Raw genomic sequence first — 13140 nt, forward strand, 5'->3', positions numbered from 1 at the left:
TCTGACATCGTCTGTACCAGCAATGTTGGGGCACACTTAAATAACAGACTGATAGACTTACGATTGCTTATAAAGGACTATACTATTCTAATAATATGAGGAAAATCAGTCTTGGGTGGGGACTTGGGGAGAGGGTAGAGAAATCTCAAACCCTACGGAATTGTACCATAAAATCCAAAATTAAAAAAATAATAAAAAAAGAAAATACATACTAGTCTTCTAAATCCTCAGAAAGCAAAACTACACAACCCAGTCTCATAAACTCAAAGAGTTTGCAATCCATGAGGGTATCAAACATACCACCAATCCCAATATTTGTGATAAACTTTGTGGTTCAAAGATGCCTGGGGTACCCAAAAGAATGGGAGTGAGTGACAAGCAGAAAGGTATCTTACAAGTTGTGCAACTGGAAGCATGATATAATCTTACATATGTTAGGATGGCCATCAACAACTAGAAAATAACAAATGTGAGTGAAGATGTGGAAAAAAAGGAACCTTTGTGCACTTTGGTGGGAATGTAAATTAGTATAGCCATGCAGAGAATAGTAAGACGGTTCCTCAAAAAATTAATAATAGAATAGCCATATGACCTAGCTATTCCACTTCTGGATATGTATTTGAAGGAAATGAAATCAGCATGCTGGAGAGACAGCTGCGCTTTGGTGTTTACTGCAACATGCTCACAACAGCCAAGAAATGGCACAATTTGAGTGTCCAGCAATAGATGAATATGTAAGGATGACGTGATGTGCTATAGTCACACAATGGAATACTTCTCAGCCTCAATAGGGCAAAAATTCATGAACATACCTGAAAGATATCATGTTACATGAAATAAACCAGGACAGAAAGATACTGAGTGAAAGATACTCAGATGCTGAGTGACTTCACTTGTACGTGGAATATAAAATGTTCAACTGTTAGAATAGACTGGGAGTAGGGAGAATGGAGAGAGGTTGGTTACAGCTTATTTAGTTTCAGGTAGGTATAAAGATATGTTTGAGAGATTTATTGTACAACATGGTGGATATAATTAATAATAATGTATTATGTAGTTGAAAATTCCTAAGAGAGCAGATTTTAAATGCTGTACACACACACACAAAGTAAGTGAGGTCATGAACATGCTAATTGGCTTGATTTAATCATGCCACATGAAAACAACAAAATCTGACACTGTATACATCAAATATACACAATTTTTGGTTGTCAATTAAATAAATAAAGAAGACAATGATGCGTATCTTGGCCTTGGGAAATCTATGAACATAGACATCCAAGCAAAGGAGGGGAGGGAGTGACAGCAGACATTTCAGAAAGGGGCTGGCACACTCATTTTATAGGGAACTTGATATATATAATATGAAAAAAATTTTTTTGGTGTGTGGAATACAGGAATTGCACCCTTCCCCAGTACCTAATACTCTGCATTGCACACGGAAGATGTTTAACACACACTTGATTAGTGGATAAAACAAACCGATTTTACAAATAATACAGCATTTAAAACATAAATCGAAGACCCAAAGTTATCTGATACTTAAATATAAAATTACAATTCATTCTCTAAGCGTGATAGGTCTTCTAGATTTTTGGTTTACTCAGCTCCCATATAAAAGTAATGCTAATGTTGCTATCCCTTTCTGATAAAAGGACAAAAAAACCTAATTACAGTTATTTTCATTTGGTAGGCTATAAAAGAATTAAGGTTGGGGCCCGGCGGCGTGGCCTAGTGGCTAAAGTCCTCGCCTTGAAAGCCCCGGGATCCCATATGGGCGCCGGTTCTAATTCCGGCAGCTCCACTTCCCATCCAGCTCCCTGCTTGTGGCCTGGGAAAGCAGGAGAGGACGGTCCAAAGCTTTGGGACCCTGCACCCACGTGGGAGACCCGGAAGAGGTTCCTGGTTCCCGGCTTCGGATTGGCGCGTACCGGCCCGTTGCGGCTCACTTGGGGAGTGAAACATTGGATGGAAGATCTTCCTCTCTGTCTCTCCTTCTCTCTGTATATCTGGCTTTCCAATAATAATAAAATCTTTAAAAAAAAAAAAAGAATCAAGGTTGCTTATGGCTACACATTTTATTTTCATAAACTGCCAAACACATAAACATGTTATCTCTATAGTATCTGTAGGTATTCAGTGGTGAAATTAATCAAACAATACTTGCTATGACCATTACAAAAGCAGGAAATTAACCTACCTAATTTCCAACAGTTCCATAGATAATTCATTGACATTTACAATCCATTTGCAATAACACAGTCCTTGAAACAGACGCAGGCTAAGTTGAACATGCATGTTACCCATACTCTCTAAGCTGAAAATATAAGACTTTGCTACTTTTATAGAGATGTGCTACTGCTGTTGCCCAGAAATATTTGAGAGCCCACAAGCCACCAAATATTTAAAAATAAGCATACAGAGAATGAAAGTGTGTGTGAACCATATATTTCAATCAAAGAGTAAAATGTAAAGCATGAAACTTTTAAAAATGCAACTCTTTTAAAAAATAAATAAAAATGAAAAATATTATAAGAAAAACATTTGGGGAATACACCTATGGAAAAGGAAAAGATCTGGGAATGTGAAATCTTTGTGACACATGTTGGTTTGGGTGGATATTAGTAGGTTTGGGGTAGCACATTTTCCTTTTTTCTGCCAAACTTCTACATACACTGGAGAAAATACAAGCTGTGTCATGGGTTGCTTCAAAAATTAATAAGATAAGCACATGTTAACACACCTGCCCTAGGGGTCCCAATTAGTGCCAAATTCTACTTGAATCTGAATTTTATAAATTGTGAGTTATGAAAAAAATGCTTAAATATTTGATGTCAGCAAGTGCATTCTTTTTTGTATATTAAAACTTAAACAGAATTTATTTTTTTCATCTAGTAGTAGCCCCATTCTGGGTACCTTAACACATCACATTTAATAGTACCCACAGTGTAGGACATAAGCAGCATTTTCTACATTTTAAGGCAAAGAAACAGACCCAGATTAAAAAAAATTATCTGTAGCTATATTATACAAATATGTCTGGTCAAGTTCTTCATTTTTTAAATGGAGATGTGAATCAGATGCTAATTCTCTACATACTGGGCCAAAGGACAGTCATTGTCACTTCAGTGAATTCATGACTCAGCTTCCTGATTTTAATCACTGTTGGCGCTTAATAAGCAAGTGTTTACTGTGTATCACGAACTGTTAAAATGACACAAGACAACCAAAGGTAAAAAGAATCACAAGAAATTTGATTGTTAAGGAATGGAACCATGAAATTGATGGTTTTAGATGAGTCTGGAGGTGGAATATCAGAATGGAGTAGTGATGGGAAGCCAGAACCATTGCCATTGTCTAGAGATGAGGCAATCACTGCTGGGTCTGTGGTGGGGCAACAATGGGAGACAAAGGCCAACAAACCTAAGAGGAGGGTTAGAGGATGTCTACCTAGGATAAATGAGAAAAATGAGTCAAAGACAGCATACAGTTGATCTTCTAAGCACTCAGGGAGTAGCGATTCCGTGGAAAGAACTGTAGCAGTTAAAGAAGATAAAGACATGTCTCCCGCCCCACAGTGAGGTTGGGACAACACTGAGGACAGTTCAGGACAGCAATGCAAAGTAAATAACTGGAGCTGTAGGGCTATGTCAGATATAAACATAAGCCTGATCAGCCTGGAGGTATCTCGAACTGGAATTGGGATAACACTCTCAGAAGAAGCTTGCTGAAGCAAGAGTTCAAAGACTGATGTCTAGGGCCCGGCGGCATGGCCTAGCAGCTAAAGTCCTCGCCCTGAAGGCTCCAGGATCCCATATGGACACCCGTTCTAATCCTGGCAGCTCCACTTCCCATCCAGCTCCCTGCTTGTGGCCTGGGAAAGCAGTTGAGGACGGCCCAAAGCCTTGGGACCCTGCACCCGTGTGGGAGACCTTGAAGAGGTTCCTGGTTCCCGGCTTCGGATCGGCATAGCACCGGCCGTTGCAGTCACTTGGGGAGTGAATCACCAGATGGAAGATCTTCCTCTCTGTCTCTCCTCCTCTGTATATCTGACTTTATAATGAAAATAAATAAATCTTTTTAAAAAAAGACTGATGTCTAAAAATTAAGAATAAAAGAGAGAGGAAAGGCCGTTTTATTCACAATTTTGGTGCAAACTGAAATGGAATGTATTTCCTTCATGAAGGGCTATATTCTATTTCTCCTTTTCTGTGTCCAGTAAAGAATAAGCCTATACAAAGAAGTGGGTACTATGTAGATTCCGTTCATTTTGAGGAGAACAATACGCACAGAAAGCAAATCAAGCCTAGAAGCAAATTCTCTTTTGCCAAACAGGAATATGAACAACCCATTTCCAATTCATCATTGTGTAAGATTTGCTTCCACTAAGGAAACTCCAGAGTGCCTAGAAAAAGATGAAAACTTGATTCTATTTCACATACTCTCACAGTTACTGGAGATAAAATAATGCATAAAGCAGATGAAAGTACCTGCTATTATGGAATTTACGCTCCAGTCAGGAGACCAGGGCAACACATAAAATAATAAGATGGTCATAAGTGGTAGGGAGTGGGGGAAACAGGGACACGAAATAGAAATGTGTGCAAGTGTCTGTGTCTGTGTGTATTACGTGTATCCAGTGTGCATGCGTGGCAGGGGTGATGTGGAATTGAAATTCTGACTAAGGTTACTAGGAAGAGTCTTTCTGAGAAAGTAACATTTGGGTAGAAACATGAGGGAAGTGAAGGCCAACACAGAGGTAGTGGACATGAAGCCGTCCCTGCAAATGTCTTTTGTAAGCAAATTCCAGGAAGAAGGAACAAATGCTAAACTCTCAACAGCCCATCATTTTCAAGGCCAACATGATGAGAAAAAGAACGATGGGAGAGTAGCAGATGAAGTCAGACCTGATCACACAGGCTGTTGGCTCTCACAGCAGATGGTATTGGACATCATTGTGAAGGAGGCTGTTCTAATCAAAGGAGTTACAGGAGCTGATGTATGTTTCACAAGAATCCTTAGGACAGCAGTGCCATGGGCCAGATGCAGCGACACAAGCCAGGAGGCTGCTGCATTAACCTGGCAGAGATGATGATGGCTTAAGACCAGTCTTAGCAGCAGAGATGATGTGGCAAGGAGTTGGCAGAAACTGGATATTTTGGTGGCCGACAGAACTATTTGAAGTTTTAAAGAGATTCATTAATATATTAGATTCCCAGGATCACAGCAAGTGTATAATAATGACCACAACATAAATCTGTTCAATTCTCATGTTACTATTATGTTATTACATAGAACATGTAATTCACAGAAATAATGCTAAGAAGGTAATAATTCCCTCTCCATCCCTTTCCTTTCCTTCTTTCCTGCTTTTCTTTCTTTTTCCTCTGTTCTTCCCTTCTTTTTCTCTTTCTTTTTTCTTCCTTCTATCCTTCTTCCCTTCCTCTTTCTCTTTCTTTCCTTTCTTTTTCTCTCCTTTCCTCCTTTCTTCTCTTTCTTTTCCTTTTCTCTCTCTCCCTTCTTCTTCCTTCATTCTTCCTTTTTAAAATTTTTGATATAACATGAAACAGATCCAGGTCTTCGGTTTGCACCACTAGGGGGCTGGCACTTTCATTAACTAATATGTAATAGACCAAAATAGCAGGCCTTGGGGTGAGAAAAACAGGAACATACTTCACCACTATTTAGCCTATTGGGACTCAACTAGGAGATGCTGAGCAGGTGGTTTGATATAGGTATCTGGATAAAGGTACACATTTGAAGTCAGCAACAGAGAATGTATTCCAAGTGGTGAGATTGGTTGAGATCACCAAGAGATTAAAACAAAGAAGAGATGGAGTTCAAATTCAGAGCCTGGGGCACTATACATAACAGGTCAGGAAAATGAAGAGGGATCAACAAAATGTAATAAGGAGGGTCCAGCACAGCAGGTGGTAAATCAGGTGACTGTGAAGATTAAAGAGGCTCAGGCTCAAAAAGCTGCAGATAGGTCATGTCAGAATGGAATCCTAACTACTGCATACACAAACCAGCCATGGTGTATGGAGGGGTCTTGTGGAAGAGGAGAGCAGATTCCCTTTGGAATTGGTTCCCCAGAATTGAGAGGGGAAAAGTCAATGTCAGGAAACCAGATTTATTGTAAAAGAAAGAAGAGAAATGTTGAGGGAGCTGGTTGAAGGGGGAAAGTGGGATCCAATTTTTTTTCCCAAGATGAGAGAAGTAACAGCATATATCTGTGATTGCCTGAATTACTCAGCACATGTCACAGGGGTGGGACAGGGGAACTGTGCAGTAGGAGAGACAGAAGGAAGACTGACTGCAGGAATTCCCTTGAAAAGAGAAGAGGATGATAAGGAGGAAAGAAGTAGTGGCTGGGCTGTGGCTAGGAGCAGGGACAGCTCTGCAATGCATGAGAAAGTGAAGAGCCCCTGGAGCTGGGAGGCAGGCCTCCAGATAGCCTTTTGCATGCCTCTGTAATCACAAAGTATGAGGCTGGGCAAGGAGCTAAGGACAGATTACAGATTAAGGAGACAGTGTGAGATAGGTATCTGCAATTCCCAAACACCAAATATTTCAGGGGAATATGCTATGGCAGCTGGGCATTGTTTAAAGCTGATGACCACAGTTCAAAAATACCTTTCTTATATTTTTTTAAATAATTACAAAAATAGTTGAGAAATAGTTCAAATATCCCTAAATACTAGTCACTCAGCTTCCCCAGATGCTAACTGCTTATATAATCATAGCACAATTGTTCAAATCAGGAACCAATTACTGAGGCACTATTAACTAAACTATAGACTTTACTAATGTTCTGCTTCTTGAAAAAAGATCCAAACCATAAAGCCACTTCCCATGGTGAAGTCTCACTGTCCTTTTACCTGGGGCAATTCTTCAGTCTTTGCCCACCAAACATTTTTGGAACACCTAGTCACAACACATCCTTAGTTTGAGCTAGTCTGCTTCCTCTCAATTGACGTCATCTGTTTTCTGGCAAGATTTATCTCTCTCCATGCACTATATTGTCAGCAGGGGTCCTCGACTGTAAAGTGACAGCTTTTAAAGTGGAAGTTGACCATGGATTTGAAGTAAGAGCATTCCCCATGATTTTCTTACTGCTGTCCTCAGATACACAAGTATGGGTACTGGGTAGATAGACAGTTGATTTAATATTGTGGTTTTATCTAGTGCGTACCTTGGGTAAGATAAAACCCCAAATAGTTACTGCTATCATCAAAGGCAAGGGTTAATTGTCCCAACAAATTTTCAGTGTAGACCAAAACAATTTAGAAAGAATGTATGATAAATTATTCAGAGTAGGAAAACAGACCTGATTTTCATGTTTGACTGGATGGATACATACCTATCTACGGAAATGCTTCTGGCAACTTCAGAGTTCTTATCTCCATTGCAATCAGTCTGGATTCACAAACGCCTTTGCACTTGAAAGTAACCTTCTGAACTCTAACTGTTCATAAATAGGAAGGCCTAGATTTTTTTTCCATCCAGACATCCAATATCTAGTGTGCCAATATCAGGTTCAAGATCCAAACACCTGGTGCATGTCACAGGTAATACAGAAAATAAAAATATGATTTCAAATATCTAATGAAAATATTTCAGAGCATCTATGAAACATTACTTTTCTGAATAAAAGTGACAATAAGATTAAATGTTGTGAACTTCTAATGCAGGTATGTCTAATTCAATGCTTTTCTTACAACAGCCTCTTGAACTACTGTGTGGCAGTGGCTAAGAACTTTGAAGGGCCAAGGTGAAGGAGGAAATACATTTATGCTCAAGACAAGAGTTCCCAACCCTAATTCTAGCATGGTGTGACCTGCATGACCAAGTCGAGCTGGCCTCGTCACTTGGTTATGTGCTCTCCTTCTGAGGCTGCACAGCCCTGGGCTTGAGAGTCTCTGGACTGTGAATCTTCATCACTTTGGACAAGCTGCTTCATCTGCTTGAGCTTCAGTTTGCTTACAGCAAGATAGGTAAACCAAAGAGTACCTACATCCTAGCACAATTCCAAGGCATAAGCGAGGAAAAGCATGACTAGTACTCTATATAATGACAACTGAAGTGCCAGCAGCAGTAGCAGTAGTAGAACCACTTTTCGTTCTTTTTATTTCACTTCACCGTTAGTCACCTTTCTCTTCTTCATGTTTTCACACCTATTGCATGAGGATAACCTAGAACAGTACAGTTCCTAACATGAATAAACATGTGGAAATAATTCAACCGTATGCCCAGAGTTGTCCAGACTTATATCTGTCAATCACACAACCAAACTGAAAAACTGCTATAAGTTGTTCATGCATTTAGACCATAACTATGAATTCAAAGTGAGTTGGAAAATGCAATGTCATGTGCCCACAATCAGATTAAGCATTTTAAAGAGGGGAGTGGTGGCTTTCTGAAACTAGGTGGTGCTTTGCCCTGTGAGTCTGGTGCTGACCTCTTAGGACCCAACTTCTGCATTCACTGTCCAAGCACTCTACAATCACCCAATTCTCCAAATTTGCTTTATTTGAACTACTACATCCTTCAGTAACATTGTTTGTCCTTCACTCTGCACACTCATGATTTAGTCAGAGCTGCTCCTTTTCTCATTAGCCCCTGAAAATCAAAGGAGTAACTTGGCCTCAATTTCAGATTCATCTCTTAATGCATATCTTGAAGCTTCCTTGCTCCAAATCTTTTAGTGGCTCTTTGTTGTCTGTCAATATCTTCCTATTGAAGTTCCTACATAATACTGATGCTTCTGGCCTAATCTATTCAATTTATTCCTTGTCAAACTGTGATACCTGCTAAGCATAAATGTGAAATTTGTTGAGATTTGCTGTGTGGACAAATACTCATTAATCTTGGCAAATACTTCATGTTCACTAAAGAGAGTGTATGTTCCCTGCTAATTAGATATAGGTAATGCACCTATCAGCTAGAGTCAGGGACTGGAGCTCTGAATTGAATCCAGGCACTCCCAGGCAGGCACTGACCAAGTGCCTTCCCTTAGCTGTATATTCATCCAGCATCTGTCTGTTAGGAGAGGGCAGGAGCTCATTCATGTTAGCACCAGTAACCACAGAGCCAGAAAGTCCCAGCACTGATTCTTTCCTATGCAGATCCCACACGCTCACAAATAAAACAGTGGATCAACACACAATAGATACCTAAAAGGCACAAGTGCCATTTTCTTATCATTTAACAACTAAGTCGGTCATCCTAATAATAAAGAGGGCCAAGTGTGATGGCTCAATACTAAATCCTTGCCTTGCACCCTCTGGAATCTCATATGGACACCAGCTGGTGTCCTAGCTAATCTACTTCCCATCCATCTCCTTGCTTGTGGCCTGGGAAAGCAGTTGAGGATGACCCAAAGCCTTGGGACCTGCACCTATTTGGGAGACACAAAAGAAGTTCTTGGCATATCTATCCTGCACCCTTCGGCTGGACACTTTTGCATCACTTCTGCCAGGGACTGAGAGTGGGCACAGGAGGATGGGTATGATCTTGCCAGTATCCTTACCACTGTGTACCACACAGTCTAGGACAGTAGAGTGTCTTGAATCCCAGGTGATACCCAAAAACAATGAGTCACTTTGAGTCCATCACTTCAGCCTATTAATTATAGCTAAAGAAATGATAGAAAAACCACACTCCAGTATTTAAGTGAAACCAGAGACAATACTGCATACCAAACTAGTAGTCCAAATCACACCCCCAAGAGAAAGTACATTATTATGAAATCAATCCTATAGAAACGATGGACATAAAATGATCTACAAGATATACAAATTTCAATGGAGAAGGAAGGCATAACATATAATATATATTAACAAAAAGGATACAGTATCCTTCCAAATGTATGCAATAACTTCCTGACAACAGACTACAACAAAAAGGAGACCGGTGAAATGTCTGGTAGATGATTCAAAAGAACAATTGTAATGAGGTTCAAAGAGATGCAAGAGAATATACACACACAGTTTAATGAAATGAAATCGGAAAAACAATGCATTTCATGCATGAGAATTTCAGCAAAGAGATTGTGGTTCTGAAAAAGGAACAAACAGAAATCTTAGAAATAAAGAATTTCATAAGCCAAATAAAAAAATACAGGCAAAAGTCTCAATGACACACATCACACAGAAGATGTAATATCTAAATTTGAAGACTGGTCATTTGATATATCTCAAACAAAAGATATAAAAACAAACAAATAAAAAAACTATGACAGGTTTCAAGACTTCTGGGGCACCATCAAAACAAATATTTGAACTGAGGGAGTACCTGACAGAAAGAAGAGCAGCAGTGGCCTATTCAGCAACAGGAAAGCAAAGTTGAAAGCTTCCCCAATATGGAGAAAGCTAGTAGACATTAAAACAGATGAGGACCGCAAATGGTCATAACCATAAAAGATCTTTATCATGATACATTGTGGCCAAATTCAAGGACAACACAGACAAAGCTGTAAACTCATCAAGAGAAAAGCTTCAAGTCTACTTTAAAAGAAATCCCATTAGAATAACAACAGATTTTTCAACAGAAATTTTTAAGGCCAGGAGGAAATGGAATGACAATTCCAAGTTTTGAAACAAAATAAGTAACAATATAAAATATTTCAGATATTAAAGTCCTGATAATATATAATGCAAAATAAAAACATGCAAAGCAAGAAAAATTGAAGGAATTTATTTCTGCCAGACTGACTTTACAAAAGATGTTTAAGGGAGTCCTACAGACCCAAAGAAAAATAACTACTATTTGGCCCAGCACTGTAGCGTGGCGGCTAAAGTCCTCACTTTGCATGCACCAGGATCCCATATGGGCGCTGGTTCTAATCCCAGCAGCCCCATTTCCCATCCAGCTCTCTGCTTGTGGCTCCAGAAGGCAGACGGCCCAAAGCCTTGGGACCCTGAACCTGTGTGGGAGACCCAGCAGAGGCTTCTGGGCTCCCGGCTTTGGATTAGCTCGGATCCGGTCATTGCGGCTGCTTGGGTGGTGGAAAATCTTTCTCTCTGTCTCTCTTCCTCCCTATGTATATGACTTCCCAATAAAAATAAAATAAATCTTTTTTGTAAAAAAAAAAAAAAAAGATAACTCCTATCTTAAAATTGACAGAGACTTGAAGAAAAAAAAGGACTATACAAAGAGAACAAAGTATTCAAAATAAGTATAAGAAAACTCTAAAAGTCAGGCCTAATTCATTACTTGGTAATTTTAATTTTAAATGTAAAATATAGACTAAATCACCCAATTAAAAGATACAGACTGGCTGAATGGATAAATAAGCACAGCTTAACAATACACTGCCTATAGGACACTCACTTCACCAGTAAGATATATAGACTGGAAATGAGAAGATAAAGACACTCCAAGCTAATGAAAACCAAAACTGAGTGGCAATACCTATAGTAAGTCACACAATGAAAGAGTTTAAGATAAAAATTGTAGGGCCCAGTGCAATAGCCTAGCAGCTAAAGTCCTCACCTTGAACACACCGGGATCCCCCATGCAAACCTGCTTGTGGCCTGGGAAAGCAGTCAAGGACAGCTCAAAGCCTTGGGACCCTGTACCTGTGTGGGAGACCTTGAAGAAACTCCAGATTCCTGGTTTCAGACCTACTCAGTTCCAGCCATGTGGCCACTTGGGGAGTAAACCATCAGACAGAGATATTTCTCTCTGTATATCTGCCTTTCTAGTGAAAATTAAAAAAAAAAAAAAAAAAGAAAGAAAACCCTCTAAAAAAAAACCGAAAAATATAAAAACTATAAAAAGTGACAAGGTCACTATATAATAATCAAGGAACCAATTAAACAAGAAATGACAGTAAATGCAAACACACTCAATGACAGTTTTGCAAAACAAACATCAGTAAACCTAAAGAGAGTGATAAAGTCTAATATAATAATAGAATGAGACTTTGGTACTCTACTTTTATCAATAGATATATCACCCAGATAAAAATAATAAACTGGCATCAGAGTTAAATTTTATTTTTACCATTCCATAGGACATTATGGAAAAATGTATTTATCATCTGCACAATATCCACTCCTCAGATATACCTGGAATATTCTCTGGGATAGGCTATATTTTTAGACTTCAAATTAAGTACTAATCAATTTTTTAAATTAACATTGTACCTTGTATCTTTTCTGATCACAATACAATAATACCAAAAATCAATACAGGAAACATCAAAACAAATACATGAAAACTGAACAGCTTGATCCTAAGTGAAAAGTATGCCATTGAAAAAATCAAAATATAAATATAAAAATTCCTTGAAACAAATGAAAAGGGAAACCAACATGGAATACAACAAAAGAGTACTATGAAGAAAAATGTATAACAGGAAGTTTCCTCATCAAAAAAAATACATGAAGCGACTTAATAATGCATCTCAGAGAACTAGAGAAACAACAAGGAATCATATCTAAAGTCAGCTGAAGGAAAATCCACACTTCTGTAACCAAATGGTCACTGACAAAGTTGTCAAAAAACATAGCAGAAGGGGGAGCCTCTTCAGTAAATGATGCTAGGAAAACTGGAAACTCAAATGCAGGCTTCATCGAGATGCTCCTTCCCCTACTTACCACTCATCCTATACAAAGACCAGCCCAGAACTGGTCAAAGCCAGAAACGTAAACCTGAAATTACTTGAAGAAAATAAAGGGTAAAGTCATTCTTAGATGTTAGATTAGGACAAGATGCACCTAAAAACAGAAGAAATGCAAAAACAGACAATGGAATTCTACCAAATAAAATCACCTTTATACAGCGTAGGAAACAACAACATGGACAGACAGCCTACTGAATGGGAAGAAACTGTTCAAATGTGGATCTGAAATTGGATTGATATTTAGAATATATATATATTTAAAAAAAAGTTTGAGAACAGCCACAAAAAAAGAAATGAGTAAATGATTGAAACAGGCCTTTCTAAAAAGAATACAAATGCCCAACAATACCTGAAAAAACTTCTCAAAATGATTAGCTAACATGAAAATGTAAATCAAGTCCACAATAAAGTATTATCTCACTCCAATTAGAATAATTAGCAACAAAAAGATTAAAAAATAGCAAATATTGGTGAGGATGTGGCAAAAGGAATCCTGGCAGGGGTGGGAT

The sequence above is a fragment of the Ochotona princeps genome, chromosome 12 (assembly GCF_030435755.1).
Source record: "Ochotona princeps isolate mOchPri1 chromosome 12, mOchPri1.hap1, whole genome shotgun sequence".
Lineage (NCBI taxonomy): Eukaryota > Metazoa > Chordata > Mammalia > Lagomorpha > Ochotonidae > Ochotona > Ochotona princeps.